Raw genomic sequence first — 26,573 nt, 5'->3', positions numbered from 1 at the left:
TGAGGCCTCCCCAGCCATGCTTCCTGTACAATCTGCAGAACTGTGAGCCAATTGAACCTCTTTAATTTATAAATTACGCAGTGTTAGGTATTTCTTTATAGCAGTGTGAGAAGGGACTAATATAGTTAATTAATTTCAAATTAGGAAATAGTTTGGGCAATCGACAAAACAGTATACTCACCTAGCTTAAGAGATAAAACACTAGGCCAGGTGCAGTGGCTCATGCCTGTAATCCCAGCATGTTGGGAGGTCGAGGTGGGCAGATTGCTTGAGCTTAGGCACTCAGGAGACCAGCCTGGGCAACATGGAAAAACCCTGTCTCTACCAAAAATACAAAAAATTAGCCAGCCATAGTGGAGCATGCCTGTGGTCCCAGCTACTTGGGAGGCTGAGGCAGGAGGATCACCTGAGCTGGAGAAGTCAAGGCTGCAGTAAGCTGAGATCATGCCACTGCACTCCAGCCTGAGTGACAGTGTGAGACCCCAACTCAAAAAAAAAAAAAAAAAAAAAAAAACCAGAAAAACTCATTAGAGATACAACGAAACTTTCCTTAAAACACATTCCCGGCCGGGCGCGGTGGCTCAAGCCTGTAATCCTAGCACTTTGGGAGGCCGAGACGGGCGGATCATGAGGTCAGGAGATCGAGACCATCCTGGCTAATACGGTGAAACCCCGTCTCTACTAAAAAATACAAAAAACTAGCCGGGCGACGAGGCGGGCGCCTGTAGTCCCAGCTACTCGGGAGGCTGAGACAGGAGAATGGCGTGAACCCGGGAGGCGGAGCTTGCAGTGAGCTGAGAGCCGGCCACTGCACTCCAGCCTGGGCAGCAGAGCAAGACTCCGTCTCAAAAAAAAAAAAAAAAAAAAAAAAAAAAAAAAAAAAAAAAACACATTCCCAACTCCATTATTGAGGTATAGCATAGATGGTTAATTTATTTATTTATTTATTTATTTATTTATTTATTTATTTATTTATTTTTTTTTTGAGACGGAGTCTGGCTCTGTCACCCAGGCTGGAGTGCAGTGGCCGGATCTCAGCTCACTGCAAGCTCCGCCTCCCGGGTTCACGCCATTCTCCTGCCTCAGCCTCCCAAGTAGCTGGGACTACAGGCACCCGCCTCGTCGCCCGGCTAGTTTTTTGTATTCTTTAGTAGAGACGGGGTTTCACCGTATTAGCCAGGGTGGTCTCCATCTCCTGACCTCGTGATCCGCCCGTCTCGGCCTCCCAAAGTGCTGGGATTACAGGCTTGAGCCACCGCGCCCGGCCAGTTAATTTATTTTTAACAAATACTGTTCAAAATTCAGTTACTGAAGCATGATTTATGATTTATTTCTTGAGACAACTTTGCCTTTGATGATGAGATAACAAGGTGTTGTAACAGCAGGACTGTTGGAAAATGTATTTCTCGAACTATCAAATTCATGAAGGAAACAGTCTCTTTTGAGTTTCCCATTGAAATGTAACTTCACCAGACCAATCTGGTTCAACTTTTCTGTAACAAAGGTTAAGTAACCTGAGCACGCCCAGCATGCCTGAACCAAGCGTGCAATCACCGGGGGAACCTAAGTGCTCAAACCCAAGGAGCAGGGAGTGAATTAAGAAGTGGACACCACATGGCAGGATCCAGGATCCAATCAGATCAGTCCCTGCTGTCACCTCACGGCAGGATCCAGTCAGATCATGCCTCCCAGCATCACTTCATTGCAAGATCCAATCAGATAACACCTATTACCCTACACTTATAAAACCCAGCCCAGCCCCCCAGCTGGGGAGAGACAGATTTGAGCATTTTCCCATCTCCTTGCCAGTTGACTCAATAAACGTTTCTTGCTGCAAAAGCTCAGTCCTTTAGTGTTTGCCTTTCCATTGTATGAGGGCAAACGGACCTGGTTTGGTGATGTAATATGTCATTTCCACACTTTTTTTTGTTGAATATATAAATGTAATTCAGTATTCAAAAATATAGAAGACTACAAATGAAAAGCAAGTCTCTTGTCCAGTGCTGTCCTTAAATCGCTCATAATTTGTCCTCCCAGGAGGCCGCTAAGACTACGGTTTCTTGTGTGTACTTCCAGAGATATTCTATGTATTCAACGAGTTTTCACAGTATAAGTATCTCTGATAAAACAGAAACACAACTATCCTGACTTACCCAAGCAGGAGTTTGGATTTCTCACTAATGAGAGGTTTGGGGTGGGTGGAGCATCTCCACTGTATCATCAATGTCCCGGCTTCTTTCCTTCTTTCTATTCAGTTACTCTTAATATACCTGAGTAGTTACATTATCTCACTTATGAAGCCTTATGGTCAAGAGTTGACTGCTCCACCTTCACTCTCATATCTGCATTTCAGAAATCAAGAAGTAGGAGGGAAGAGGGAAAGGTGGTTCCTGTATTAAAGCAGAAATGTCCTCAGATCTCCAGCTGTCTCCCATTTATGTCTCTGTGGCCACAGTGGTGTCACATAGCCACTTGGAGGGAGCCTGGGGAGTGAACTATTTTATCTAGGCCCATTCCACTCTCAATAAAATTTCTCTTAGTAAAGAATGACAGCAAATAATTGCATACTGTATATTAATCCTACCTTGCTTTTTTCACTTACCTACTGTATGTGACTCAGCATATGTGTCCTTCTCAGAAAACAATGTCATTTATTTATTTATTTCAATGCCATTTATTTATTTATTTGAGACATGGTCTCACTCTATCACCCAGGCTGGAGTGCAGTGACATGATCATGGTTCACTGCAACCTCGACCTCCTGGGCTGAAGCAGTCCTCCCACCTCAGCCTCCCAAGTAGCTGAGATGACAGGCACATGCCACTAAGCCCAGCTAAGTTTTGTATTTTTTGTACAGACGGGGTTTTGTCATGTTGCCCACGCTGGTCTCAAACTCCTGGACTCAAGTGATCCACCTGCCTTGGCCTCCTAAAGTGTTGGGATTATAGGTGTGAGCCATCACGTCCGGCCTCATTTATTTATTCATTCATTTAACATAAGAATCTGTTGCTAATTTATGTAGTGGAGAGTAACTGCCTTATATCTGTTTCTGCTGGGGTTTTTTTGTTTTAAGACAAGGTCTCGCTCTGTTGTCCAGGCTAGAGTGCAGTCATGTAATCATGGCTCACTACAACCTTAACTTCTCATGCTCAAGTGATCTTCCTGCCTCAGCCTCTGGAGTAGCTAGCGCTACAGGCATGCATCACCATTCTGAGCTAATTTTTTTTTTTTAAATCAAGACAGGGTCTCATTATGTTGCCCAGGCTGGTCTCAAACTCTGGAGCTCAAGTGATCCTCCCACCTTGGCCTCCCAAAGTATTGAGATTACAGGCATGAGCCACCATGCCCAGCCTGTTTCTGCTGTTTTTAGAACCACAGATTTTTAAGTGGACACAGGCACCCAGAATAAGACTAAATTTCCAAGCATGCTTCTGAGTAGATGTGGCCATGTGACTAAGTTCAGAACAGAAGTAAAATGTGCCTTTGAAGAGGATGTGTGCCTTCCCCTTCCTCTTTTTTCCCTTCCTGCTGACTGCATTGTGCACTTGGCATTGCTCCATCATGCAGATGAGAGGTTGTATGTAATACCAGCTAAATCTACATCCTGCCTAATACCTCCGTTAATGGGCCAGACACTGCACTGGGGGCTCAGGATACAAAAAAAAAACCAATTAAATTTCTACATTCCAGAGCTCAAAATCTTGGGTGGAAGACCAAAGGGTAAGCAAGCACTTTTGAAGTCAGTGCTGTGGCAGCCCCAGGGCCCCTGGAGCCTGGCATAACCAATCACCTACCATGTCTATCTATCAATTTGTGCTTCTCTTTAGCCATCTGTGCATTTCTTACTTTACCCACCTACCCATAGATCAGTTCCTCTGTCGTCCATCTGTTCATGCTTGCATTCATTCATCCATCTCTCCCACATATCTCATGAGGATCCTGCAGGGTTTTTTTGTTGGTTGTTGTTTTATGAGACAAGGTCTCTGTCGCCTAGACTGGAATGCAGTGGTGTGATCATGGCTCTCTGCAGCCTTGACTTTCTGGGTTCAAGTGATCCTCTCATCTCAGCCCCCTGAGTAGCTGGGACCACAGGTGCATGCCACTGCACGGGCCTAATTTTTAAAATTTTTTTTGTAGAGACCAGGACTTACCAGGTTGCTCAGGCTGATCTTGAACTCCTGGGCTCAAGTAATCCTTCTGCCTTAGCTTCCCAAAGTGCTGAGATTACAGGCGTGAGCCACCTTACCAAGCCTCTGCAGTTATTTTTGTTGAGAATTATATAGAGCCTGTTCAATTGTATTCTTCTCAAATTCAAGCCAATCAGAATGGCACCTTTCGCCTCAATTTTAACAGATACGAGGCACTAAGATCACCACACACATGCAATATAATGATGAAATTTCATGTCCAAATCACATAACTAAATGCTGATTTGTGAAGAGTTTTAGATTTCCTAGGTAATAAAAATGATACAGTAATTCGTTTTTTTCAAGGACTGCCTCCCACTTCTCCTGAGTTGGATGTGCCACCAGCCCACCTTACAGCCAGCCCTGGGGAAATGCAGAGGGAGACAGAGGGCAAATTCGGTGTTTATTATAATCATTTGTGATGCTATTTAAGAGCTATCCTTAGCTGTGTACCTCCCTTATTCTTGAGGAAAAGAGTAAGGTGGGGTGACCACCAAATGAAGCCAATAGGCTTCATTCGCCTCCAGGGAATAAGACTCCTTATCTCCCTCTCTTTCTTACTTTGGCCACTGAAATTTCTCCAAAACTCTTCTTAGGAATAAGGAAAAAATCAAGGGTGCAGATTATGGCAAGAACATAGTTAAGGTATGCAGTTTTGTTTCATTTAATGAGAAAATATAATGGTTGTGTTAAGAAATTAAATGGCTCACACATTGATCCCCATTAATATATATTGAATATTATTTATCAAAAACACTGTGAATTCATTTGGTTTAAAACAAACATCAAACTTCAAATCAAACTTAAGTAGTAAGTCTAATATTAATGGAGGTGAACTAGGAGTAGAACTGCAAGGTGGGGAAAGGGATGAAGGAGGGAGGAATGTTTTCTTTTTAAAATATAAGGAGCCCTGGAACTTATAGAAATTCAGCCCTGTTTTTGGTACTAGGGAGATACAAAGATCAGATCTCTTCTGCCCCTGCCTGTAAGGCAGGAAATTTTCTGTCTACTCAAGTAGATGAGACACACATCTGCAAAGTCATACAGCAGAACAGGAGGCTACTGTCAAGAGCTGTTACACAGGGGTGGGGGAAAGTAGGGAGTTGAGGTGGCGGGTAAGGATATGCCAAGTGTCGTGTAGATAGTGCAGGAAAGAAATGCACAGAATGGGAGAAATTTTTTGCAATCTACTCATCTGACAAAGGGCTAATATCCAGAACCTACAAAGAACTCAAATTTACGAGAAAAAAACAAACAACCCCATCAAAAAGTGGGCAATGGATGTGAATAGACATTTCTCAAAAGAAGACATTCATACAGCCAACAGACACATGAAAAAATGCTCGTCATCACTGGCCATCAGAGAAATGCAAGTCAAAACCACAATGAGATACCATCTCACACCAGTTAGAATGGCAATCATTAAAAAGTCAGGAAACAACAGGTGCTGGAGAGGATGTGGAGAAATAGGAACACTTACACTGTTGGTGGGATTGTAAACTGGTTCAACCATTGTGGAAAACAGTATAGAGATTCCTCAAGGATCTAGAACTAGAAATACCATATGACCCAGCCATCCCATTACTGGGTATATACCCAAAGGATTATAAATCATGCTGCTATAAAGACACATGCACACGTATGTTCACTGTGGCACTATTCACAATAGCAAAGACTTGGAATCAACCCAAATGTCCATCAGTGACAGACTAGATTAAGAAAATGTAGCACATATACACCATGGAATACTATGCAGCCATAAAAAAGGATGAGTTCGTGTCCTTTGTAGGGACATGGATGCAGCTGGAAACCATCATTCTCAGCAAACTATCGCAAGAACAGAAAACCAAACACCGCATGTTCTCACTCATAGGTGGGAATTGAACAATGAGATCACTTGGACTCTGGAAGGAGAACATCACACACCAGGGCCTATTATGGGGAGGGGGTAGGAGGGAGGGATGGCATTGGGAGTTATTACCTGATGTAAATGATGAGTTGATGGGTGCTGACGAGTTGATGGGTGCAGCACACCAACATGGCACAAGTATACATATGTAACAAACATTGCGCACATGTACCCTAGAACTTACAGTATAATAAAGAAAAAAAAAAAAGAAATGCACATTTCTCCAAGGGGGTAATATCCACAATGGGTTGGAATGGCCAGGGAAGCTATTCTCTCCCCTTCCCTTCCTTTCTCCCAGTTCTAGACATTGGGGGATACAGTGGTGAAGAAAACAGAAAGAAATTCTGCCCTCCTGGAATTTACATTCCAACGGGGGCAAGACAGACAACAAACAAAATAAATACAAATAACAGTGTGTAGGATAGTGATACATGCTATGGAAAAAATAAAACAGGGAAAAGGAATCAGGACTATTGGGAGAGTGTAATTTAAATATAGTGATCAGGGAAGGCCCCACAGAAAAGGCAACTTGAGTAAAAACTAAAGGAGAAGAGGGAGAGAACCATGTCAGTATCCAGAGGAAGAACATTCGGAACAGAGGGAGCAAATATGCAAAGTACTTATTCGGCACCTACTGCATGCCCACGTGACAGCAATAGGAATATGTGGCTATTTGCCAAACTGTCTTCATTTGTGAAACATTTAAGCTTACTACAGAAAATGAGAGTTTTTTTCTTTCCCATGAGGTTGAGAATATATGGAGGATGGGTTGCACAGAAGCAGCAGCAACCTTTGCATTAAACGAAGGCAGCCTTTTAACCTGAGGAGGAGGCTGAGAATCCAATCATGACTTTTCTGTCATATGATTGAGGGGACAGGAGCCTAGTGATAATGGGACACGGAGCTTTGGCTGCAGAGCTCTCCTTTGTCCATAATTTAGGGCAATTGTCCTGCACTCTGCCTCCATCCTTCGGGGAGACTCAGTGGAGGAGACGTTTCCACAAGCACCAGGCAACCAGGCTCCTGGAAGCAGCAGACCCGGGAGAGGAGATCAACTCCCCAGCTTGGTGTTAGATATCATCTGAGACTCCTTACACCCTCTCAGCTTAGAAGCTCCTCAGATTACCAGGCAAAGTTGGTTTTGACAATGTCTGGGGAAGGAAAGGCTGCGCTTCCTGGCTGACCTGGCATAATCAGACTCTAGAGGAGTAGGCTTGCCTATCAAAGGAGGTGAGAGCTAAGTTGTTGCTGCGTTTCCGCTTCAGGATGAATGGATTCCACCCCATTGAACTGGAGGGACCTGGTGCCTGAATTCTTTCATCTCTAAAATGGGAAAAATAATTGTTGCACATATAGGGTGTTGAAATTATAGCCCTCAATTGGTGATAATGATCATTACTTAGTATTAATAATTATTATTTGTAAAACGTCTCCCAGCGTTGTTGCATGGATTGCAATATCCGAATCAGCATATAATGGGCTTCCAGACACTAGCAGTCTAAGGACGCAGTTTCTGTAGAGGTTGAGTGGCGGCTCTTCACCGCCTAACTGGGTTTGCGTCCCCGCCTTTTTGTTTCCCTTTTTTAAAATACATTTTTTAAATATCAGGGAGTGTCGCTATGTTGCCAAGGTTAGTGTCGAACTCCGGAGCTCAAGGGATCCCCCCACTTTGGCTTCCCAAAGTGCTGGGTTTGCATCCTGGATGGCCACTTAGGAGCTGTGTGCCCGTGGGCAAGTTGCTTAACCTTCTTGAGCTCCTGTGTCCCTATCTTTAAAGTAAAAATAATAATAGCACGTTTTACTACTTGGAAGGAGGCTGGACCAGGTTTTCTACAGCCAGAGCATCTATGCTTTCCAAAGGGCCTGGGCAGCAAGTATGTATTAGTCTACTAAGAGTGTAATTATGTTATATTAACAGCGCCTACCTCCAAGGGTTGCTGCGAGCAGAGAGCACCTCACAGTGCTTTACAGCAGTGCCCGGCTAGAACTATGCTTGCATTGTTATTAATGTGATTAGCCTCATTTTGCAGATGAGGAAATACAGGCCCAGAGAGGTTAAGAGACCCCACGCAGGGACCTGCAGCTAGTCGGTGGCAGGGATGGCCCTGGAATCCGGGGGTTCCGTCCAGCACCCCACAGCGGCCCATGCTGAAAACCAGACAACGCCCGCCCCCGCCAGAAGGCACCCTGGGAACGGAAAGCTGGCCGCCTTCCAAGTGCCAGGCCGCCCTGGGGCCCTGCCCCCGCTCCACCCTCCCCCATCCCTGGAACAAAGTACACTTCTGCCGCAGGAACATTCCAGCAAACTGAAGGCATCGCGGGCGCGGCCGCCGCCCCCGCCTCCCCACAGCTGCACCGAGCGTCCACGGCCCCAGGCCGAGCCCCACTGTGCCCCCCTGGCGACCCCGCCCGCCCTGCCGGGTCCCCGTCGCCCGCCGCGTGTGCAGACGCAATTACACCGGAGGAATTCTCTGGTCTCTTTGCTAACCTCAGGACCCACAGTTGCAAAGGCTGAGGGGCGGGGTGGGCGGAGCAGATGCCGAGGACTGCGGTGCCCTTAGGGGCACTGAGTGGCTTGGCAGCAACCGCTCCTGGGCCCGCTGGGTCCTGGTCCCAGGCAGCCCCTACTGCCCCACTTTACTCCTTTACAGGATAAACGCGTGCTGTTGTTAAGAAAATAAAACAAGTAGAACTAGGAGAAAGATCTCTATTAATCCCACCAGGCTGAGGCAACTGCTGTTAATTCTGGTTATGTCCTTCCTGACTTTCTGTATACACAAAAAACACAGATGTACATTAACACGAAATGTCCTACGATGATACTGTTTGTTTCTAAATTAACGAACTTTAGTTGTTAGAGCAGTTTTCAGTTGACAGAAAATTGGGAAGCTAGTCCAGCATTCCCATATAACCTCCCACCGCTCCCTCAGTTTCCCCTATTGTTAATATCTTGCATTTGTCACAATTGATAAACCAGTATTGACATATTAGTATTCACTACATTTCATGGCTTACATTAAGGCTCACTCTTTGTGGTGTAAAGTTCTTTGCATTTTGACAAATGCATAATGTCGCATATCCACCATTACAGTATCATACAGAACAATCTGACTGCCCAAAAAATCCCCTGTGATCCCCTTGTTCCCTCTCACCCTCTAATCCCACGCAGTCACTGATCTTTTTACTGTTTCTATGGTTTGGCCTTTTCCAGAATGTCATATAGTTGGAATCATATAGTCTGTTGCCTTTTCAGACTGGTTTCCTTCCCAAAACAATATGCCTTTTAAGGTTACTTCATGTCTTTTTGTGGCTTGATGGCTCATTTCTTATTTATAGCTGAATAATATTCCATAGCACGGATGTAACACAATTTGTTTATCCATTCACCTTGTGAATTGCCTCCAGTTTTTGGCAATTATGCAAAAGATGCTATAAACATTTGTGTGCAGGTTAATTTTACTGCTTTCTGGCTTGCTTTTAAAAATTATTTCAGTCCAGGTGAGGTATGGAGTAAAGAAACAAACAAGTCATGAATGTCATTCAATATAAATATAGATCTATATCATCATTTTAATGGTTACATAAGATACTATCATAGTTTATTTAACCAGTCCCAATTGTACAACATAGATTGCTGTCTTCTTTGATTCTGACCTCATAAACCTGTAACAACTTGGTCTACACTCGATAATATCTTGTAGTTGTTAAGGCTTAGTTGCTTGTGTCCTGTGTTCAAATCCCAGCTACTCCACTTAATTACTTAGTGTCCGTGGATAAAGTATTTAATTCCTTATGAGTCAGTTTCCTGTTTGTGAAGTGGGAATAATAATGGTACCTATTGTGAGGATTACATGAGCTGATACATGTAAGATGTTTAGAACAGTTTAGAACCTGAAGCAATACAAACTCATAATAAAATTTAGCTCTTTTTATTATTTATTTAGTTTTTTAGAGACAGGATCTCACTCTTTTGCCCAGGCTGCAGTGCAGTGGGGTGATCATGGCTCACTGTAACCTCCACCTCAAGCAATCATCCTGCCTCAGCATCCCACATACAGGTGCACACCACCATGCCTGGGGGTTTAGCCATGTTCCCCAGGCTGGTCTTGAACTCCTGAGCTTAACAAAGTGATCCACCCACCTCAGCCTCCCAAAGTGCTGGAATTACAGGTATGAGCCACTGTGCCCAGCTAAATTTTTATTTTTATTTATTTTATTTTTTTTGAGATGGAGTTTTGCTCTTGTCGCCCAGGCTGGAGTGCGGTGGCGCAATCTCGGCTCACTGCAACCTCCGCCTCCCAGGTTTAAGCAATTCTCCTGCCTCAGCCTCCTGAGTAACTGGGACAACAGGCGTGTGCCACCATGCCTCGCTAATTTTTGTATTTTTTGTAGAGATGGGGTTGCATCGTGTTAGCCAAGATGTTCTCAATCTCCTGACTTTGTGATCCACCCGGCTTGGCCTCCCAAAGTGCTGGGATTACAGGCGTGAGCCACCGTGCCCAGCCTGTTTTTATTTTATTTATTTTACTTACTGTTTTTGGAGACAGAATTTCGCTCTGTTGCCCAGACTGTAGTGCAGTGGTGCAATCTTGGCTCACTACAACCTCCGCCTCCTGGGTTCAAGTGGTTCTCGTGCCTCAGCCTCTTGGAGTAGCTGGGATTACAGGTGTGTGCCATCACACCCAGCTCATTTTTTGTATTTTTAGTAGAGAGGGGGTTTTGCCATGTTGCCCATGCTGGTCTCGAACTCCTGAGCTCAGGCAATCTGCTGGCCTCGGTCTTCCAAAGTGCTAGGATTACAGGTGTGAGCCACAATGCCCTTATTGCCTAGGCTGATCTTGAACTCCTGGGCTTAAGGGATCCTCCTTGGCCTCCCAAAGTGCTAGGATTACAGGCATGAGCCACTGCACTCAGCGCTCTTATTTATTGTCTATTGAGCATCTACGTTGTGTCCTGAGCTAGGCTTGGGGAAGTTATCAAATACTAAATCCTATGTGTAGTTTTTTTAAATTAAAAAAAATTAATTTATAGAGACAAGGTCTCAGTATGTTGCCCAGGTTGGTCTTGAACTCCTGAGCTCAAGCAAACCTCTTGCCTTGGCCTCCTAAAGTGCTAGGATTACAAGCGTGAGCCACCGTTCCTGGTCACATGTGTAATGTTACCCTCAAAACACTTTAGTTTGGCTCCTGCTGGGGGATAATGCAAAGCACAGTAGTACTAACTCTTTATGTTGTTTTATCTGCACCAGGCACTGTTCTGGACTCTGGGAGTAGCAGGGTTGGAATTTGAACACAGGGTTCTGGTTCTAACCACCCTGCCTCTCTGTACAAGTAATCCCAGTACAAAAGACAAAGCAAGATGTGTTCTAATAAAGGGGAGATGAAGAACTGTGAGAATTCAGAGGACCCAGTGATGGCTTCCAGCTGGGCATAGGAGGGAATGCTCTTTGTTAAACTTCATTTAGTGAACACCTATGGAGCTTTTATAGACAAGACACAGCCCTAAGCACTGGGGGAATAAAGAAGCAAATAAAACCAACGGGAAGCATATAATTTGGTGGGAGAGACAGAAAACAGACTCAACAAGCAAATGTCAAATGGCAGGTTGTGACACAAGCTACAAAGGAAACACAGGCTTCCTTGACGATAATACTCGGGGTGTGGTGGGGGTTGGCACCTTGGTCAGGACGGCCTTGGAGGAGGCAGCTCTGAAACACTGAGCACTGTGAGCCAAGGAGCCAGCCATGGGAGAAATGTGCGGGATAGTCTAGGTGCCAGAATGAGCAAAAGTCTGGAGGCAGAAGGTGTCTTGGTATTATATGTTTTAAATACCATCAGAAGCCGATATGGAAGGGACACAGGGGGCAAGGGGCAAGTGGCTAAAGATGAAGTTGCAGAGTAGATATGGGCCAGTTTCTAAGAACTTTCTAACCTAAAAGAACTTCCTGAAAGTGACTGAATAGCCTGGAGGTAAGGACAAGAACATCCACTCCACGTGCATTTATGATGGACCAGGCTGTATACATGCTCTTCACACAGTGTTGTATTCAACCTTGCCAACGACTTACTTGGCAAGGTAGGGAGCTAAGGCTTGGGTTTTATTCCCAGTGTGTAGGGAAGCCACTGAAGGGTTTTAAGCAAGGAAGTAGCATGGCTAGATTGATATTGCAGAAAGATCCTGTGGGCTGCTTGGTGGGGAATGGGGTGGATGTTTGCAAGGGAGAAATGGGGGTACCAATTACGAGACTACTGCAGTCACGTGGGCAAGAGAGAGAATGGAGATTTGGCTAGAATGATGGCAGCAGACAGGAAGAGAGATGGATTTGAATTATATTTCAGAGGTGAGGCTGAGAGAAGATGTTGATGGATTAGATTAGGGTGGAGTAGGGAGAGGAAGGAAATGGACATATGTTCATTTTAAGTGACCCAAACAATTCAGAAAAGTATAATGAAGAAACCATTTAAAATCCTCTGAAATCCACTCACCCAGAGAGTACTATTAACCTGGTGGAGACACCCTGCCAGACAGCTTTCTATGCCCAAACATAGGGAATAAATGGGCTCCTTCAGTTGAAAACCACAGAGATCCACTCAAGCTGACTTATATACCAGATACTTTGTTTTGAGGACTCACGGGTGTCTCCTGGAATTGCAGACCAGTCAGCTTCATGAAGAGCTGGAAGCAATGCAGAAAGCCGGGAACACAGGAGCCTCTCTTTTCTCTCTGGGGCTCACCATCTGCTTCTTCCTGCCTTTTCTAGTCTTCTCTTTTTTGGCCGACTGACCTTGGTGTGCACACTCCATGTGGCTGCCCTCGCTTGTTTTGTATCACTCCCCAACTCCAGCTTCTAACAAGATGAGCTGATGGCCTTGAGAAATGGGATCCAGCACACTGACGATGAAGTGGTCCATTCTTTGTGTATTGGTCTGTTTTCACGTTGCTATAAAAAACTACCTGAAACTAAGTAATTTGTAAAGGAAAGCGGTTTAATTGACTCACAGTTCTGCATGGCAGGGGAGGCCTCAGGAAACTTACAGTCATGGTGGAAGGCAAAAGAGAAGCAAGGTACGTCTTACATGGTGGCAGGAGAGAGAAAATGAGCAGGAAACTGCCAAACACTTTTAAACCATCAGATCCAGATCTCTTGAGAACTCACTCACTATCATGAGAATAGTATGAGGGAAACCACCCTCATGATCCAATCACCTCCCACCAGGTTCCTCCCCTGACACACAGGGATTACAATTTGACGTCAGATTTGGGTGGTGACACAGAGTCAAATCATATCACTTTCCAGGATGGAAAAAGGTCACGGGTACAGACGCAGGTAGGCTGTTTCCTTTGGTGGTGGGAAGATGAGGTGGCTCTCCTGGTTGCTTCTTTTATTTCAAAGGAATGGGTGAGGTTGTCAGGTGAGAAGCTGAGAGTGGATTGGGGATGGGATGAGATGTTTTCTAAAAAACAAGAATATATGAAATAATTTGTGTTTGAGAGTAGAGACAAGAATGAGTGCCGATGGCCCACTTGAGGTTTGTGGTCATAAATGTAAAGAGAGATTAGTGGACAGAGTTGTTTTCTTCCAGCCACATCTAGCTGCTCAGGTGAAGAGAATTTGCTCTGACCATTTTTCAGGACAATAGAATGAGGAAGAGAGAGGCCAGGAGTGGTTATTGTGTTAGAATCTAAAGGGATAATTAAGAAAGTGACAATATAAGTGGGTGAAAATGTTAGGAACTCTGGCTGGGGTTGAAGAGTTATTGAGTCAGGATACTAGAGTGAGAGAGCTGGAAATATTGGAAGGGTTGGCCAAAGAGTAGGGTGGGGTGCTAAAAATGATTTTAAGGTGAAGCAATCATTGCTGACAGTCCAGGGCCTGACCATGGGAGCAGGAGACTGAGGCCATAATGAGTACAAGACAGCTGGAGGGGAGGAGATCAAGAGTCTGGGCAGCCAGCCTCCAACCTGGACCTAGTGGTTCTCATGAGGTGTATTCACTCCCCTTGACTAGTCCCTCCTGCACTCATTGGGGCTGGCATGTGTAATAACAACTGTGTGTCTTCCGAGACTGTGTTCTAAAATCGTTGCAGCTTCTGTCTTTGCTCTCTTGGATTGTCTCAGGGAAGCCAGCCACCATGCCATGAGGACACTCAAGCAGCCCTGTGGAGAGACCTACCTAGTTGACCAACCAGCATGAATTTGTCAGGCATGTGAGGGAGCCACGTTGGAAACTAATCCCCCAGCCCCAGTCAAGCCTTCATATGATTGTGGCAGCCCCAGGAGATAGGCTACAGCAGCATCGGAGACTCTCAGCCAGAATCAACTGTCTCTGGCTCTCCAAAGCCTGCCCATAGAAACTGTATGAGATCGTAAGTGCTTATTGAGTTGTTTTGTTAATTTGGTTTTTGTTTGTTGTTGTTGTTGTTGAAACAGACTCTTGCTCTGTTGTTAAGGCTGGAGTGCAGTGGCGTGACCTTGGCTTACTGCAACCTCCATCTCCTGGGTTCAAGCAATTCCCCTGCCTAAGCCTCCCTGCCTCAGCTGGGATTACAGGTATGCACCACCACACCCAACTAATTTTTGTACTTTTTTTTTTTTTTTTTCTTTTTTTAGTACAGACAGGGTTTCACCATGTTGGCCAGGCTGGTCTTGTACTCCTAACCTCAAGTGATCCACTTGTCTTGGCCTCCCAAAGTGCTGGGATTACAGGTGTGAGCCACTGTGCCTGGCCTATTTTGTTAATTTGTAATTTGTTACACAATAGATAAGTAATACAGAACCTGAAAATCTAGGGTGTCAGATGGGTTTTTGATATCAGTGTTGGTTGAAATCACAAAGTGGTGAGTACTTCTGATGGTGAGAGAGGCTAAGAGGCCAGGGTCTAAAATCTTCAGGGAGTAAGGGAGAGTATCCGGGAGGCTTCAATGAGAACAGTGAGTGGTATAGCCTAAGGACACAAACTTCAAGGGAACAGAATTTTGTAGAGAAAAGGAAGGATAATTAGTCTAGAAAAGGCAATGAAGAGCTGGGAGGGTACCTACCCCTCCTCCAGGTCTGTAGTATATGGGGTATAGGAGAAAAACCAGCCCCTGCTTTAAAGGGCTACAGAAAAGCAACGTCCTTAGGCACAACCAGATTTTAATGAAAGCAGGAAGGGGAAATGAATGTTTGGAGAAGAGGTTGAGGATTTAGGACATTTTCCTGAGGGTGGACCATGAGTTTCATGGTCACAGTGGAAGAATGGAGGAAGTAGGGAAGGGTGGGAAACTGATTAGATTAAGGGATATGATAAGAGTCTGGGTGATGATGGATTACCTGAGAGTCTTGGATATGGGGCGGATATTGAGATAAATAGGGATGTGAGGCATATGGGTGAGTCTGGAGGGTCTCAGAGAGGAAAATGGGTAATTAGTTTCTTCTCAGGGTTCATGCTTTATACAGTTTCCAATGGTGAAACAAAGGAGAGCTGGTCTTCCCAGGAACACTAAAGATCTCTTTTTTCTGATAGGGTCTGACTCTGTTGCCCAGGCTGGAGTCCAGTGGCATAATCTTGGCTCACTGCAGTCTCGACCTTCTGGGCTCAAGCGACCCTCCCATTTCAGCCTCCCAAGTAGCTGAGACTCCAGGCATGTGCCACCATGCCCGGAGCCTTTAGCAGGCATGTCCTGCTAAAATTTTGGTTATATTTTGTAGAGACGTGGTTCCACTATATTTCCCAGTGTAGGTCTTGAACCTCTGAGCTCAAGAAATCCTGCTGCCTTGGCCTCCAAAGTACTGGGATTAAAGGTGTGAGCCACCAAGCCCAGCCAAAGGCCTCTTATAAATACTGTTATAGGTAATGTAGGGGGTCATGAAAAGAGTTTTGCAAAAAGAAAAATTGTTCATATTTGGGAAGAAGCTCTTTGTCTTTTTTTTTTTTTTTTTTTTTTGAGACAAGAGTCTTGCTCTGTTGCCCAGGCTGGAATGCAGTGGCGTGATCTTAGCTCACTGCAACCTCCACCTCCCAGGTTCAAGCAATTCTCATGTCTCAGCCTCCTGAGTAGCTGGGATTACAGACTGCACCACCACACCCAGCTAATTTTTGTATTTTTAGTAGAGACAGGGTTTCACCATGTTGGCCAGGCTGGTCTCCAACTCCTGACCTCAAGTAATCTGCCTGCCTTGGCCTCCCAAAGTGCTGGGATTACAGGCCTGAGCCAATGCGCCTGGCCTGTTGGATCCTTTCATCTTTTTCTTACTGCTTTATAAATGATTTATATATTCTGGCTACAAGCCCTTTGTCAGTTTTATGTGTTGCAAATAGCTTCTCCCATTTCATGACTTGCATTTTCTCTATCTTAATGCTGTCTTGAAAAACAGAAGCTCCAATTTACCAATCTTTTCCTTTATAATTAGTGCTTTTGTATATCTTGACCAAGAAATTGTTCTTTACTCCAAAGTCTGAAAACCGTTCTGCTATATTTTCGTATAAGTTTTATTGGTTTGCCTTTCATATTTAGACTTGTAATATATCTGAAATTTATTATTTTGGGTAGCATGAAATAAAGATAATTTTCCTTTTTCCTGTATAAATATCTAGTTGACCTATTACCATGTACTGAAAAGACTTTCCTTTCCCTATTGCAGTACAGTGCCACCTTTGTGGTAAATCATATGACAGCAAGTTCATGTGTCTGATTCTGGGCTTTCCAATCTGTTCTGTGGTCTATTTGTTTATCCTTGTTCCAATACTACACTGTTTTAATTACCATGGCTTCATGATACTTGTTAATTGTTTGTAACTCTTCCCACTTTGTTCGCCTTCTTTAATAATGTCTTGGCTATTTTATGCTCTGTTTTATTAAATGCATTTTCAGATACATTTTAGAATCAATTTGAAAATCTTGGCTTGGCTTGGAGGCTCATGCCTGTAATCCCAGCACATTGGGAGGGTGAGGCGGGAAGATTGCTTGAACCCAGGAGATTGAGACCAGCATGGGCAACACAGGGACACCCCATCTCTACAAAAAAAATAACAATTAGCCTGGTGTGGTGGCACATGCCTGTGGTCCCAGCTACTCAGGAGGCTGAGGTGGGAGGATTACATGAGCCCAGAAAGTCGAGGTTGCAGTGAGCTGTGATTGGGCCACTGCACTGCAGCCTGGGTGACAGGGCAAGACCCTGTCTCAAAAAATAAAAAATAAAAAAATAAAATCTCCACAATAACAGCCTATTAGGATTGGCACTGGGGTTGCATTGGCCCTGTAAATTGACTGGGGGAGAATTGACCTCTTTATGATATTCAGTAGCCAATCCATGACTACTTCCAATCCATGACTATCCAGTCTATAAACATCCTACATCTTTTGTGTAGAAATGTAAGTGATGTTTGTAAATTGATTTTATACCTAGCATCCTTGCTAAATTCACTTATTCTAATAATGACAGTTTTGTTTCTTTCTATCCAGCCCTCATATCTTTCATGGTTTTTTGTTTTTGTTTTGTTTTGTTTTTTTCACAGGTAAGATTGATATTTGGAAGCCGAGGATTGCCTGTAGTCTCAGCTACTTGTAGCTACTTGGGAGGCTGAGATGGGAGGATTGCTTGAGCCCAGGAAGCAAAGGTTGCAGTGAGCCAAGATTGCCCCACTGCACTCCAGCCTGGGGGACACAGCGAGACAAAACAAAAAAAATAATTTTGCATACCTTGAGGAACTTCATCAAGAGAGCTTCATAAACTGAGCAGACATAAAACACCACATAAACTGAGCACATGTGTATAACTGAGGCAGGAGAATAGGGAATTAAGGTAGCCAAGGATTGGGGCATAAGCAAAGCAATTAGGGTAGCCGAGGGTTGGCGCATAAGCAAAGGAATAGCAGGTGCAGCCAGTTTAACAGAAGCAAGAGAACAGCAGGTGCAGCCAGTTCTAGGCAAGACTGGGCAGCATACAGGCCACCTCTTTACTCCTGGGATAAGACAGAAGTTTCCACTTCAGCCTCTGATTGACTGTGGTCCAAGCCTCCACTTCAGCCTCTGAATAGTCACAGGCCAATCCTTCATAGGTTGGAACCAATTGGAGGCCTCTAAAAGCACCTGGGGTGTTGCCAAGTTCCTTTGGCTTCATAAAAACCCTGGGGAGCATTGTGGTGAAGAAGCGCTTGAGCTGCTTGTTGGAGCTTTCTCCCGCTCTGTGAGTTGTACTTTTGCTTCTTCGAATCTGTGCCTTTATTACTCTGTTCTTTTGTTGTTTTGTTTGTGCATTTGTTGCTTCTTTTGTTGCTTCGTGTGTTTTGTTCATTTTTTGCACAACACACCAAGAACCAGGACAACTCACAGTCAAGACTTTCTATCCAGTAGCATATTTTGGTGGGCCAGCCAGGAGGTAAGCCCAAATTTTGGGATTTGTTTTTCCTTTTCTTTGTCAAAGCTGTCATTTGTGGGCACGAGTTGGACGGATATAAGCCCCAGTAGGGTGCCCGTCGCTTGAAGTCTTCCGTGACAGGATAACTTGGTCATAGAACAGGACATCTAGGTCCTGCTGAGATCAAGACAAATTCATGCACCAGACAGGTTTTTGTTTGTATGGCAAAATGTCTTTGAGGAAGTTAGACCACTCAGGCCAGGCACGGTGGCTCATGCCTATAATCCCAGTACTTCGATAGGCCGAGGTGGGTGGATCTCTTGAGGTCAGGAGTTTGAGACCAGCCTAGCCAACATGGTGAAACTTCATCTCTACTAAAAATACAAAACTTAGCCAGGTGTGGTGGCACATGTCTATAGTCCCAGCTACTTGGGAGGCTGAGGCAGAATAGCTTGAACCTGGGGGCAAAGGCTGCAGTGAGCTGAGATGGCGCCGCTGCACTCCAGGCTGGGTGACAGAATGAGACTGTCTCAAAAAAACAAAAGGTTAGATCCTTCATTTTCTGATTCCTATATTCATCTTGTTGATTATTTGTGCAGAAGTAGTAGTGCAGAATTACTTTTCCACCTATTTATATTCCTCTTTTAAGAGTGGGGAAAGAGACTGCTGTTTCATGAATTTTTTATATTTCTCTTAGAGTGGGGCAAGGGATTCCTGTTTTATGCAGAATTCTTTTTTCATGAGAACCTAGAATTTTTAATGGTTTATAGGGATAAATCCCTGACTTTATTGTTAATAGTTTTAAGGTACATTACAATATCTCTTGTTTCATGAGGGTTACAGGCTGAAGAAGGATCGCATGAGTCCAGGAATTCAAGACCAGACTGGGCAAAATGGTGAAACCCCATCTCTATTTTTTTAATAAAGGTAATAAAATAATCATGGGCCGGGTGTGGTGGCTCACACCTGTAATCCCAGCACTTTGGGAGGCCGAGGTGGGCAGATCACTTAAAGGCAGAAGTTTGAGACCAGCCTGGCTAACATGGTGAAACCCCATCTCCACCAAAAAATGCAAAAATTAGGCAGGTGTGGTGATGTGTGTCTCTAGTCCCAGCTACTCAGGAGGCTGAGGCAGGAGGATTGCTTGAACCTGGTTGCAGAGGTTGCAGTGAGCCGCGATCATGCCACTGCACTCCAGTCTGGGCAACAGAGCAAGACTCTGTCTCAAAAAACAAACAACAACAAAATAAAATAATTAGAAACATGTTTGTGTCTGTCTCATTTTACTCAAAATTATTTGTAAAATTAATCCATGTTTGTATTAGTCTGTAAGTCTGCCATAGCAAAGTATTAGACTTAGGTGGCTTAAACAATAAAAATTAGTTGTTCTGTAGGCAAGAAGTGCAAAATCAAAGTCTGTCAGGGTGGTTTCTGGTGAGGCTTCTCTTCCTGGCTTGCAGACAGCTGCCTCCTTGCTGTTTCCTCAAGTGACTTTTCCTTTGCGTGTGTAGAGAAAGAGATTTCTGGTCTCTTCCTCCTGTAAGGACACCAGTCCTATTGGATTAGGGCCCCATCCTTATGACCTCATTTGACCTCAGTTACCTTATTCAGGGTCCTATCCCCAAATACAGTCACACTGGATGTTAAGGCTTACACATATACATTTTGGGTGTTGGGTAGTGGTGACATAATTCAGTCCAGAACAATATTATTGCATGTTTGTTACTTTTCATAGCTGTATAGAAATTCTTCATTTGCATATACTATAGTATGTATATGTATACGTGGTATGCTTATACTATGTTTTATTTGTACTACTATCAATGGGTATTTGACCAGTTTCCAGTTTGAGGTTATTATGAATAGTCTTCTGTGAACATTATATGTGTTGTGGGTGAATATTAAAGATTTCTGTTTGGTATATACCTAAGAATTGCTAAGTTCATAAAATATTCTTGTTTTCAGCATTACTAGACACTGACAGTTTTCCCATAAATCAATTTACATTCCCACCAGCAGTTACACAGAGTTCTTTTTGCTCCACATCTTTGTAAATATTTGTTATTATCTGACTTTATTTCTTCATTTTAAACAATTCTGGAGGTTGTGTGGAATATCTCATTATGATTTGAATTTATATTTCCTTCATAACTAATGAAGTTAAGTAACTTTTCTGTGTTTATTGGCCATTTGGATGTGATTTATTGATTTATATTTAAATATAAATTATGAGACAGGGTCTTACTGTGTTGCCCAGGCTGGAGTGCAGTGGTGCAATCACAGCTCATTGCAGCCTTAACCTCCCAGGCACAAACAATTCTCCCACTTCAGCTTCCTGAGTAACTGGGACTACAGGCATGTACTGCCATGCCTGGCGATTTTTTTCTTTTTTGTGAAGATAGGGATTCACTATATTGCCCAGGCTGATCTTGAACTCCTGGCCTCATGCAATCCTCCCACCTTGGCCTCCCAAAATGCTGGGATTATAGACTTGAGTCACCACGCCCGGCCTATTTAATAATTTGTATGATTATTGTGAAGTGCTTGTTCAAATCTTTTGCCCAGTATTCCATTGTTTTGTCATTCTGTTATTGTAGGAGTTTTAAAAATATTCTTGCCACATGAATACAGACTTGTAACTATAACAGATTTGTCACCTGATGCATACAGCAAGTCAATATTGCCAAGACACTGGCTTGCAGCAGAGAAAGAGGTTTAATCATAAGGTCACCAAAGGGCTGGGCGCAGTGGCTTAAGCCTGTAATCCCAGCACTTTGCAAGGCCAAGGCAGGCTGATCACTTGAGGCCAGGAGTTCAATACCAGCCTGGTCAACATGGTGAAACCACCTTTCTACTAAAAATACAAAAATTATCCTGGTGCTGTGGTACGCGCCTATAATCCCAGCTACTTGGAAGGCTGAGACAGGAGAATTGCTTGAACTTGAGAGGCAGAGGTGGCAGTGAGCTGAAATCACACCACTGCAAGTAACTCAGTCTCAAAAGAAAAAAAAGTTACCAAACAAGGTAACTTTGGGAGGAAACCTCAAATCCATCTCCCTGAAGGAATTTGGAGGTAAAGTTTTTAAGAGTTTTGGAGTGGGCCAAAGTGTGGAGATTGTTCATTGGTCAAAGAGGCAGAGTGAAGACATGCTGATCCCATTCCTGTGTGGGAGTCTTCTAACTGTTTGGTGTCAGCTGTTTTACTAGAATTTCAGGCAATCCTTAAACAAAAGCTTTAAGATTCTAATGTCAGAGATCCTGTCATAGGAACAGTGCAAATAAATTATTAAACATTATTATGACCCTACTGTCAGAAATCCTGTCTATAGGAACAACGGGGATGTAAATGGTCAGGAGCTAGTGCTATGTGACTTTTAGCAACAAGGAAGTTGACCAAAGGTCAGCCTGATTAATGCTTAATTAGAACTATATTTCTGTCTAGAACCCAGCATTCAATTCTTATCAACCCTGTGGGGCGGTTTCAGCCTCTGTTGTTGCAAATACCTTCTTATACTTGGTAGTTTTGTTATCGGAATGGGGTCCTGATCCAGACCCCAAGAGAGGGTTCTTGGATCTTCTCTAAGAAAGAATTCAGGGCAAGTCCACAGAGGAAAGTGAAAGCAAGTTACAGAAGTAAGGAAATAAAAGAATGGGTACTCTATAGACAGAGCAACAGCATGGGCTGCTTGACTAAGTTATACTTATGGTTATTTCTTGATTTTTTTTTTTTTTTTGAGACGAAGTCTCGCTCTTGTCGCCCAGGTTGGAGTGTGATGCTGTGATCTCGGTTCACTGCAACCTTCACCTCCTGGGTTCAAGTGACTCTCCTACCTCGGCCCCCTGAGTAGCTGGGATTACAGGCGTGTGGCACCACGCCTGGCTAATTTTTATATTTTTAGTAGAGATGGGGGTTCACCACGTTGGCCAGGCTAGTCTAGAATTCCTGACCTCAGGTGATCCACCCGCCTTGGCCTCCGAAAGTGCTGGGATTACAGGCGTGAGCCACCATACCCGGCCTATTTCTTGATTCTTGTTTTGACAAGGGGTGGATTATTCATGACTTTTCCAGAAAAAGGGCAGGGATTTCCTGGAGCTGAGGGTTTCTCCTCTTTTAGACTGTATAGGGTAACTTCTGGACATTGCCATGGCATTTGTAAACAATCATGACGCTGGTGGGAGTGTCTTTTAGCATACTAATGTATTATCATAACGAGCAGTGAAAACAACCAGAGGTCACTTTTGCTACCATCTTGGTTTTGGTGGGTTTGGGCTGGCTTCTTTACCGCATTCTGTTTCATCAGCAGGTTCTTTATGACTTGTATCTCGTGATACCAGTCCTGCCGACCTCCTATTTCATCCTGTGACTAAGAATGCCTAACCTAGGAATGCAGCCCAATAGGCCTCATCCTCATTTTATCTAGGTGCTATTCAAGATGGAGTTGCTGTCATTCCAGCGCTTCTGACAGTTTGGCAATTTACTGTCTTTCAACAAGCAGACATTTTAAATCTTAATAGAGTCCAATTTATTCTTTTCCCTTACATAGTTGGCCTGTTTTTGGGGTCTTGTTTAAGAAACTTTTGCATACTACAAAGTTGTGAAGATATTTTCTTATGTTTGCTTCAAAAAGCTCTATTGTTTTTCTATTCATATTTAGATCTACTGTCTGGTAGATTTATTTCATATGTGTGATGGGATATAGGGACCAGAATTCTTTTTTTCGTATGGACATTCATATAATCCAACACCAGTATATTTGTTTTAAAAAAAACCCATAAAACCTTAAACAAATTCAGTTTAACAGATTTTATTTATTTATTTATTTATTTATTTATTTATTTATTTGATAGAGTTTTGCTCTGTTGCCCAGGCTGGAGTGCAGTGGTGCAATCTCAGCTCACTGCAGCCTTGACCTCCCAGACTCAGGTGATCCTCCCACTTCAGCCTCCAGAGTAACTGGAACTGCACGTGCTCTCCACTAAGACTAGCTAATTTTTGTATTTTTAGTAGAGATGGGGTTTCACTATGTCACCCAGGCTGCTCTCAAACTCCTGGGTTCAAGCAATCCACACCCCTTGGCCTCCCAAAGTGTTGGGATTACAGGCGTGAGCCACCATGCCTGGCTAATTTAACACATTTTAACTGAGCAAAGAACAAGAACCTAGCAGCCTCTTAACAAGAATAACTCCAGAAAGGTTCTAGTGCTGCCTTGAGGTGGAAGATTTATGGACAGAGACAGGAAAGTGACATACAGAAAACTAAAGTAGGGTGCAGAAACAGCTGGATTGGTTACAGCTCAGTGAGTTTGCCTTATTAGAGCATGGTTTGAACAGTTGACCACCTTTGATTGGCTGAAACTTGGTTATTGGCACTGGAGTAGGTTACAGTTTATTTATTTACACATCCAGTTAGGTTGCAGTTCACTATGTATGGAGAAGGCTTTAGGCAGAACTTAAAATATGAAAGGAGGCAGCTTTAGGTGAAACTTAATTGAACATATTAAAAGATCTTCTTTTTTCCACATGGTATTAAAACATACCTATTTAGTCTTTATTCCCAGTTCCTGGTACAGAGCTACTAAATGGAATTTCCTGAGTGACAGGTATATCTTGTTATTCAGATCAAGCCCTTTCTATCACACCTAAGTTTATGCTACTAAGGTGACAGGGTGGGGCCTATAGATAGCATCAGAATGGGGCTGGTCACTAGAAAACCCAGTGATTAGCGTGTTGGAACTTTCAACCCCACCCATCAACCTCCAGGAATGAGGGGAAGTAGAGATTAAGTAATGAGAGTTGACAAGCTTCCAGGCTGGTGAATGAATCTACTTGCTGGGAGAGTGTCACACCCCAACTCTGAAACCACCATTACAAAATTATAACTGAGACAGCAAAAGAGATCTGACCTAACCAACTCTATCTTGCTTGAAACCTCCAAGCCGTCCTTGTTTATTTCTGGGTATAGACTGAACTAACTTTGGGAAGAACTTGGTTTATAGTTTAAAACAAAGACAATAACAGCCCTTTCCCAAAACAAACCCCCTTCTTGTCTTGGGGATAGACTGCTTTTGTAGGACTAACAAATTAGCTAAAAGATTAGCTTAGGAGTCATGCAGCAAGAGGCTACAAGATTCTGACCTTCTCCTAGGGATAACATTACTATCGTAAGGCTAAGATCAGTGCTTGAGATATTTTGCAGACCTTGCACTTGATGGATCAGCTGGCACCACCCAGATCGATAAACTGGCTCATCCAATGTTGTGGCTGTCACCCAGAAACTGACTCAACAAAAGAGGACAGCATCTACTTCCTGCAAGTTCATCTTTGACCTGACCAATCAACACTCCCAACTCACTGCCTCCCCACCCACCAAATGAACGTTTAAAAACTCTGATCCCCCAGTGCTCAAGGAGACTGATTTGAGTAATAATAGGATTTGAGTAATAACAGCCGGCTCCGTGTGAATTACTTTCTCTATTACAAATCTGCTCTGTCTCTGCAGCAGGCAAGGTGAGCCAGCTGGGCAGTTACAAATTCAAGGGTAAGCTCCTGAAGTCAGGACCCTTTCACGTCTCGCCTGTGTGCTTCTTCATCTGTGTGATAATGAACCAGCAAACATAAGTGTTTCCCTGAGTTCTGTGAGAAATACTAGCAAATTATCAAACCCAAGGACAGGGCTCATGGAAACCCAAATTTATAGCCAGTCTGTCTGAAGCATGGGTCACAGCCTGGAATTTGTTCTTGGCATCTGAATTGGGGGCAGTCTTGTGGGACTGAACCTTTCCCCTGTGGGATCTGATGCTATCTCCAGTTAGATTATGTCAGAATTGAATTGAAATACAGGACACGAAGATGGTGTCTGCTGGAAAATTGCTTGGTGTGTGTGAGGGAAAACCCCACACATCTAGTACAGAAGTGTTCTGTGTTGTGAGAGTACAGTAAGAAAAAAAGTGTTTTTCTCACTCCAATGTATTGCAATGTTAATTTTGTTATAAATTAGTGACTAAATATGGGTCTAACTTTATTGGTTTGTCTGTTAGGGTTGATATGTTTTGTTTTTCTATTTCCACCCTCTATTTGTTTGAAAAGTATATGCTTTTTTGTTCTATTAGCTCACTGCAGCCTCAGCCTCCCGCACTTAAGCAATTCTCCCACCTCAACCTCCTAAGTAGCTGAGACCACAGGCATGGGCCAATGTACCCAGTTAGATTTTTTTTGTGTGTGTATTTTTGGTAGAGACATTTCAAGAGCCATGTTTCCCAGGTTGGTCTTGAACCCCTGGGTTCAAGCGATCCACCTAGCTTGGCCTCCCAAGGTGTTGGGATTACAGGTGTGAGCCACAGCATCAGGCCTGAATCTGTGACTTATTAAAGTCTAACATTATTTGGTAGTTTTACCTCCTTCCTAGGTGTAAGAGAGAGAGGAAAGAAACACAAAATGTAGCTCATCAGTAAAGACAGGTTTACTTTAGATAAAACATGAGAGGGGCTTCTGGCCGATTTCGGTCAAAAGTGCTTTCTGTTACAGACTAAGAGTACATATTGGTTTTAGGGTGAGGGGGCTTATCACAAGCTTGGAATGTTTCTATGTGAAGAAGATGTTTTATGGCAGGGTTGGAATGTCTCTGGGAAGAGGGGAGTTCATCCTGGGGCAGACATCTTTCTGGTCAGTGGGGGGTTATCTCGAGGCTGGCATATTCCTGGCTGGAAGGAGGTTATCTCAGAGCTAGCATGTCTCTGGTTGGGGAGGAGTTTGGAATGTTTCTGGTTGGAGATGTTATTTGTGGTTTATGGTCATGTTGAGCTTAGCCATTAGGCTGATGCCCTTTGGATTTAGGTGGTTTTTTATTAAGGTGAACTTTAGAATGAAGGGCTTGTCCAAGATGGCGATGCTCCTGCTCTGTCACCAGGAATGCAAGGAACTTAGAATACTAACTTCATCTATTAGCCTCCTCAACTTAGATGCAATCTTTAAAAATGTATTTTAGTTTTGTATATACTTTAAACCTCATGAGACATTGTTGTGGTGGTGGTTGTTTTAGCAGTCAATAGTCGATTTGACTATTTGATTAATTCCTAAATTTGCTTATAGTGTTGCTCTTTAATCTTTCCTGCATCTCTTTGCTTTCATCTGGTATCTTT

The sequence above is a fragment of the Rhinopithecus roxellana genome, chromosome 5 (assembly GCF_007565055.1).
Source record: "Rhinopithecus roxellana isolate Shanxi Qingling chromosome 5, ASM756505v1, whole genome shotgun sequence".
Lineage (NCBI taxonomy): Eukaryota > Metazoa > Chordata > Mammalia > Primates > Cercopithecidae > Rhinopithecus > Rhinopithecus roxellana.
Note: the sequence above shows the minus strand (reverse complement) of the source record.